Genomic DNA, 8082 nt, shown 5'->3' with positions numbered 1-8082 from the left:
TGTATGTATGGATTGTGATAAGAGTTGTATGAGCCCCCAGTAAAATGATTTAAAGATTAAGAAAAAAAATCTTACTTCTGACATAAGAAAAAACAAACCTTTTTTTGTGTGTGTGCCATGTTTGCTCATTAAACAAAGTTCCTCCTGAAATAAAGTTAATTCTGTGTTTCCAAGATTTTGAAATCAAATGTAGTAAAGGTACTCTTCAGGTCACTGGTCTTTTAAACCAAACTTTTTTTAGGGCGTGGGGCGAGGCAATTGAATGAAAACCACAAATGAATAGCCGATGTCTCTGACCTCAGCTCACCCTTATAACGGACAACAGGTCGCTATTGGGACTATCTGTTGCCAATCCTAATAACTGGAGTAAGAAGAGAGCTTGATAAGGAAGGCCCGGGTGATGTAGTGGGTTCATAATTGGGCTGCTAACTGCAAGGTCAGCGGTTTGAAACCACCAGCCTCTCCGAGGGAGAAAGATGAGGCTTTTCACTCCTGTAAAGAGTTACAGTCACCTAAACCTACAGGGGCAGTTCTACTCCATCCTGTGGGATCACTGAGTTGGAATCAACTTGATGGCAGTGTTTTGTTTTGGTTTTTCCTGTATAAAAGGTCCTGGATCAACTTTGGGGAAAATATTGGGCTCAGTTTGAGGCGCCACAGTTTAAAAAGATAGAGGAGTGGTTTTATTATTATTAAAAGATCATTTTATTAGGGCTCTTACAACTCTTATTACAATCCATACATCAATTTGTATCAAGCATATCTGTACATATGTTGCCATCATTCTTTTCTAGACATTTACTTTCTGTTGAGCCCTTGGTATCAGCTCCTCTTTTTGTCCTCCCTCCCCTACCCTCGTGACCCCTTGATAGATTATAAATCTCCTTCCCCCATGGTTTCTGTTCTTCCCCCTGGAGGGGGGGTGTATGGTTATGTGTCAGTCATTACAATAGGTTTTCCCCCCCTCCTTTCTTCTACCCCTCTGGTATCGATGTTCCCACTCCTGTTCCTAGATTCCGTGTGTTGTGAGCCCCCCTCTCTTATCTACACCCATGTGCATGCTCTGGTCTAGTCCGAAGTGAGAAGCGCACCGAGGTCATGATAGTTGGGGGAGAGGGGGCGGTGAGGAAGCCTCAAGGAACCAGAGGAATATTGTGTGTTTCATCAGTGCTTTACTGCCCCCTGGTTGACTCATCCCTAGCCTGTGACCCCTCTGTGGGGGATGTTCCATTGTCTACAGATGGACTTTGGGTCTCTGCTCCAACCCCCTTGTTCTCGCGATATGTTTTTTCATGGTTGGTTTGTTTGTTAGGGGTCTTCTGATGCCTGTTACCCAGTCCCGAGGACACTTCGTGATCCCGCAGGCTGGTGTGCTTCTTAGGAGGAGTGTTTTAAGGACGGTCAAATGATTCTACATTAGGAACGTTAAGGAAAGTTTCTCTGTGTAAAAAAAAAGTCTGAAATACAACCCTCTCCCCACTCAATTCACAATAAACTTATTTTTTAAATCATTTTATTGGGGGCTCGTACAACTCTTATCACCATCCATGCATACATCACTTGTGTCAAGCACATTTGTACATTCGTTGCCTTCATCATTCTCAAAATATTTGCTCTCCACTTAAGCCCTTGGTATCAGCTCCTCATTTTAATAAACTTTTTTCAAAAAGGAAATGTTCAAAGATGAAGTTGAGTTGTAGTTGAGGTTTTGGGGAACAGACTTGGTCCTGGACACATATGAGCTTATTGTTGAACTTTTAAATATCAAGCTCCTTACCCTGGAAGATTTTCATGGGAGCACTGGGGTTCATTCTGAACTCCGTGCAAAAAGGGGCTGAGGGGAGAGAGAAGTCTTAGGCCTTGTAAAACATTGGAGTGGACTCTACAGGCCTCTTTTGGAAAGGAAGCTGTGAAATATAGGAAGATCATCTGATTTTTGAGTACGTTCAGCTGTAGACGTTGACTTAAGACTGTAGACAAGAAAGCTATTGTTATTAGGTGCCATCAAGGCAGCTGCAACGCACAGCAAGCCTATGCACCCAGAGGAAACACTGCCCTGTCCTGAGCCAGCCTCACACGTCGCTGCAGGCGAGCCCATGGTTGCAACAACCATGTGGTTCCATGTTGTCAAGGGTCGTCTTTTGCACTGCCCTTCTATTTTACCAAACACAAAATCCTTCTCCAGGGACTCATCACATGTCCAACGTCCATGCATCCAAGTCTTAGTAACTTTTCTTCTCAGGAGGACGCTGACTGCACTTCCTCCAAGACCAATTTGCTTGTTCTTCCGGAAGACCATGCTTTTCAGTGTTCTTCACCAACACCGTCATTCAGACGTATCGACTCTTCTCTGGTCGTCCTCATGCATCGTTCAACTCCCACAGGCATACGAAGCGACTGAAAATACCACGGCTTGGGTTAGGCACAACTTAGTCCTCAAAGTCACATCTTTTCTCCTTAACGCTTTGAATAGATCTTGTGCCGCAGATTACCAAGAGTGAGATGCCGTTTGATTTCTTGACTGCTGTTTCCGTGAGCGTTGATTACAGATCTAAGGAAAATGAAATCCTTGACAAGTTACATCTTTTTCTTTTTCTCACTTATCTCTTGGTTCAGTTGTCAGGATTTGTATTTTCTTTACATTGAGTTGTGATCCATAATGAAGATGGTAGTCTTTGGTCATCATCAGTAAGTGCTTCAACTCCTCTTGGCTGTCAGCAAGCAAGGTTGTATCTGAATCGTGCAGGTTGTCAATAAGCCTTCCTCCAACACTGAGGTTTATTCTTCAATATATAGACCACTTTTTCAGATTATATGCTCAACATATAGGTTGAATAAGATGCTAAAAGTATACAACCCTGACACACATCTTTCCTGATTTTTAACCATGCAAACCCTGTTTGGTTCAAAGGATTGCCTCTTGGTCTATGTACAGGTTCTGCATGAGCAAAGTGAAGTGTTTTGGGATTTCCGTTCTTTGCAATGCTTTCCATAGGTTTTTTTTAATCACCCACACAGCCGAATAGCCAAAGTAAACATCCTTCTAATATTCCCTCCTTTCAGCCAACATCCATCTGACATTAGCATCTCTCTTGTTCCACGCCCTCTTCTGAATTTAGCTTGAATTTCTGGCAGCTCCTTGTCAACGTAGTGCTGCAACTGTTTTTGAATTATCTTCAACAGATTTTTATTTCTATGTGATGTCAATGATACTGTTAGATAATGTCTGTATTCTAGTGGGCCACTACTCTTTAAAATGTGCAGAAATAGGGATCTCTTCTAGATGGCCGACCAGGTTTTTTTCTTCCAAGTTTCCTTTTTTTTTTTTTTTTCTTCCAAGTTTCTTGGCACAGACAGATGAATGCTTCCAGCACGACACCAGCTTGTTCAAACATTTCAATGGGGTGACCCATCGATTCTGGAGCCCGCTTTTTCCATGCCTTCAGTGCAGCTTGGATTTCTTCAATAGCATCAGTTCTTGATCATATGCTACCTCTTGAACTGGTTGAATATTGACCCTTTCTTTTTGGTACAGTGACCCTGTGTATTCCTTCCGCCTTCTTTTGATGCTTCCCACATCATTCTGTATTTTGCCCATAGAATCTTTCACCATTGCAACAAACTATGTGGAACCTGGCCTCCTCATTTGGTTTTCTAATTCCAGGTACTTGCACATATCACTGAAATGCTTGACTTTGTCTTCTTAAGCTGCCTTTTGAGGATTTCTGTTCAGCTCTTTTACTTCATAACTTCTTCCATTCACTTAGTTAACCGCATGCTCCAGAGCAAGCTTCAGCGTCTCTTCTGACCTCTCTTTCCTATCTCTTTAACGACCTTTTGCTTTCTTCATGTATGAGGTCTTTGATGTCATTCCACACGCAGCTGTTTCTTCTCATTTTGAGCGAGCCCCATCAGCAAACGAAGCTTTGAAGGCTTTTGCTCCATCTGCATCATGGATTCCCAGATGTCTCTGCCCTACCGCCACTTTTTCCAAATAAATAAATCAATAAATACAAACAAATATTACTCAATGCCCCACTGACAATTAAAAACTTTTTGTTGTTGTTGTTGCCATTTTTAACTTTTAATTAAACCTCCACGTAGCTTCAAGCCACCAGGACACAGGCCCCCAGCCCCCCAATCTTCTCCTGAGCGCTTCTGCTGAAGGATTTGGCCTTCACGATGATGGGTAGCTTTGGAAGTTTACCTTCCCCAGAACTTTGTAGTAGCCCGACGGCACCACATCAGTGATGGGAGCAGGTCGTCTTATTTTGGGCAGCATTGACCCTGGTCTGCTCACTGACCAAGGTCCACAATTTATCGAGGTTGACAGTTGGGCAGAAGTTCTGGTTCCTCTTCAAGTGGTACTGCCGCATACCGACTTTTCCAAAGTCACCTGGATGGTATTTGTCGAAGTTGGTCCTGTGATGATGCTAGCCACCAGCATTCCCCCGGCCTCCTGGGTGCTTCTGGTGTTTGCCACGCGGCCGTGGCCCCTAAGTTTCCAGGTCTTCCACAGTCTGGAAGGCATGTCGGTGGCTGAGACGAAAGAGCAACAATTAAAACCTTTTGTACTATAGCCCACAATCCAGGACAAAGGATCGGGATCTGCTTTTGTCGGCCCCTCTGGATTGTTCCAGTGCCCCTTAGGGTGCAATATCACCCACTTTGGGAACACATGATCTGCAGCATTAAGGTAGACTGAACGTTGAGGCAAACGTTCCCCAGTCGTATTTTGACTGCCTTCCAACCCGAGAGTGGAACAAAGAGGAGGCTTTCTCCCATAAGGAGCTGTCGTCTCAGAAACCCACAGGGGCAGGTCTGTCCTGTCCTACAGGGTCACGTTGAGACTTGATGGTGTGAGTTTCTTTTTGAGACCCACCTGAGGGACTCTTCTTCTGGCCCATGTCCGACAATGGACTGCTCTTCATGAGGTTTTCATGGAGTAGATGACCTATTCTTTCTTCCTCATCTGTTTCCCGTTTGGAAATGCTGGAATCTGTTCACTCTGGGTGATGCCACTGGTGTTGGAAGTATTGGTGGCATAGCTTCCAGCCTCAGTGTCACGTCAACCCCCACAGCGTGACAGCCTGGCAGATGGGCGATGAAGGAACGCACTAGGTGCTATCCTGGTGCTTTAAGCTGCTTTCTGCTCTGGCACCTTGATTCTATTCTAAATAGCGCTTTCTTGGCTCTACATCTATTGACCCAGCACACCTGTGTTAATGGCAGTATTCGTTAGCCTGGCACAGTTGGGAGGAGACTGTCCACAAGCCCAATGGCCCTGCTAATTAATACTGGGGTCCTCCTAGGGAGAAACCCATGGCCACCAAGAGGATTCCGACTCACAGTGACAACATAGGATTGGCAGGCAGAATGGAACAAAAACCCTGATGTTAGTTCCCCCACTCCTACCCTCTAGTTTCTGCCAAGCATTTAGCCTCGAGAAAATCACTTGACATTACTGTGCCTTTGCTTCCTCGTTTGTATGACGTTCTTTGAAAGGGTGCCTGGCCTGTGGCTCAGATCACTGGCTCCATAAGGCTGCTGCAAGCATATGTGATGTCAGGACCAGCCAATGACTGGTTCTGCTTTTGCTGCCCGACCAGGGTCAGGGAGCTGTCTGTTAAGTCTTTTGGCAGCAGGCAATGTTTCCCTCATCGTGTAAACACAGATGGAAGAGTTGACGGCATTGTCACCAAGATTCCTATACTAATTGTTATCTAATTGATTGCAACCCCCGATGACGCCGTGTTTGGGAGCAGAACTGGGCCCCGCAGGGTTGTCAAGACTGAGTTTTGGGAAGTAGGTCTCTAGGATTTTCTTCCGGGCCAGGACAAACAGCCTTCCTTTTGGTTAGTAGCCGAGGACTTCACTGTGCCCCCCAGGGACTAAATATTCCATATACCCTTTCTCTCGACTCTGCCATTGTTGAACCTTGCCCAGACGTCTTATACATTTCAACAGGAACCTCCTGAACAGCAGAGGCACAGAAAACGACCCAGTTCTTCTCTGACCAAAAAGCTTTTTCAGAGACTTAGAGTCGAAGGGTTGGCTTTTCTTCTATTTGGCTCTTGTATCAAATACATTATTTCAAACTGTCAGGATCATAGGAGAAGACGGTGTTAAAAACAATCATGGGAGCCCGCAGAGGCACTCTGGTGTGGCTGCTGCAGTCGCTTGAACAAGCACCCCCGGATATCCCCACAGCCATGCATCACTGAAAAGGGCATGGTTTGGTGCCAGGAGTGCTGCAGACCATGCGCCTCTCGTGGATTCTGGGTCTTTCTTTGGATGGCCCCAACGCGGACAGTCAGGAACGTAACTACTCCTGCCTTCCTTGGTAGGAAATTTCACTAAATGCACTTGGCAAGAACTGTGACCCCACCTATCCTGTCTTTCATTCAGCCACTCGCAAGTATTGATTAGCTACCAGCTCTGCGCCAGGCACTGTCCCAGACGCTGACCGGAGGAGCCCATCGACTCCGTGGGCCGACAGGAGAAAGACAACCGAGTATGTTGTCTAGACTTTGTGGGCACCTATCCTACCTTCTATACCTGCCAAGTTTCTTCAGCCCCCAACCACTTCTTTGATCTTTAAAAAACGTCTTTTATTTTATTGGGGGCTCTTACAGCGCATTCATCTATCCATTGTGTCAAACACATCTGTATATAGACTGTCATCATTTTTTTCAAAACATTTTCTTTCTACTTGAACCCTTCTTATCAGCTGCTCATTTTCCCCTCCCTCCCCCACTCTCCCTCCCCCATGTCCCCTTAATCATTTATAAATTAATATATTAGGAGGGTAAGGGAAGGGGAGGAGAAAGGGTAACCTATCACAATAACCGACGTATGGCCGCCCTCCCAGGGCGATGAACAGTACAAAAGTGGGTGAAAGGAGGCACTGGTTGGTGTAAGACATGAAAAAAATTTTTTAGAAATTATCACTCCCTGGATCTTAACACACGGTCCTTTTGCAGACCTTGCTCTGAGAGTCAGCAGAGGGAGTCCTCACTGGATTGAAAATGAACTCTCTTTGGCAAAAGTGAAGCTGGAATTGTATAATCCTAAGAATAACCTATTTGGGGGTTGGGGGGTGGATAACCTATGGCTTGAGCTTTACTGCTTCCTTCCAAACTATCCAACTGCTGGTTCTGCATTTCCGGTCAGCCCAGCTCCCACTGAGGTTAATGGGCGGGCTCTGTGAATGTCAGTTTTGTACTTGATCCCTCCTGCTGAGGGAGCCTAGCTTGTCTTGGACTGACAACCATACCAATCCCCTTCCCCAATGAGAGCACAGTAGCCCGCCTTTCCTGGGGCAGCGCTGTGCAGCAGGGCTAGCCATTCGGAACTAAAACACCCTGCCCGCATACCACTCCATTGCCTCATAGGCTCCCACATGGTCTTAGGTTCACTGTCTCAGGATTCAGAATCCAGAGACATGTCTAGCAGTAAGTGGAGGGTACTCTGGGTTTGCTGTGAGACCTCAAGCCAGTCAGTCACCTGTGGAGTACAGGATGCTGCTGCCAGAGCCAGGAAGCAGGTGAGTCTTCTGGCATGGCTGTTAGTTGCCCACAGGGAAATCGTTGGTCCTCTTGGGGATTTCCTTTCTCCAGCTGTACAATGAGGAGGTTGGATTTGGCATACTTGAAGTTCTCTCCGAAGCTTAGAAACAGATACAGGGTTCAGATTCTGTGGTGGTCACGGTATTTTTTTTTTTTTTTAAAGTTGACCACATTGATTAATTGGAAATCGCACATAAAATAAGGATTTCTGGCTTCTCTTGAAAAGCAAACCAAATTGGAGATGTTGACAACATGAAGCCTGTACTTCTGCCCCACTGGGGTGTCCCAAACTGAGCCCTGGCTTCCGCGTCAGACAGGGTGTGCTCCCCCAGGGGCTCAGCACTGTCCCCCGCCCCCTTATAGTCCGCTTCATTGGGCACAATAAGCTTTGAGCCTGTGACCCTGGATTTAGGGCGAGAGTTAACACCATTTCATCAGTTGCAAGGGAGGTGTTTGTTGTTTTTTTTCATTGTAGATCAAATAACGGCCAATCCATGACCTCATCTATGACTCT

The 8082-nt window shown here is 45.7% G+C and overlaps 1 pseudogene; it reads right to left on the bottom strand.

The window, feature by feature from the left end:
* Positions 1 to 4106: 4106 nt before the first annotated feature.
* On the bottom strand, positions 4107 to 4531 carry LOC115869985 (annotated as a pseudogene).
* Positions 4532 to 8082: the final 3551 nt, after the last annotated feature.

The sequence above is a fragment of the Echinops telfairi genome, unplaced genomic scaffold (assembly GCF_000313985.2).
Source record: "Echinops telfairi isolate 266 unplaced genomic scaffold, ASM31398v2 ScPeMD7_70;HRSCAF=299, whole genome shotgun sequence".
Classification (NCBI taxonomy): Eukaryota; Metazoa; Chordata; class Mammalia; order Afrosoricida; family Tenrecidae; genus Echinops; species Echinops telfairi.
The sequence above is the reverse complement of the archived record's forward strand: the minus strand, read 5'-3'. Positions and strand labels throughout refer to the sequence as shown.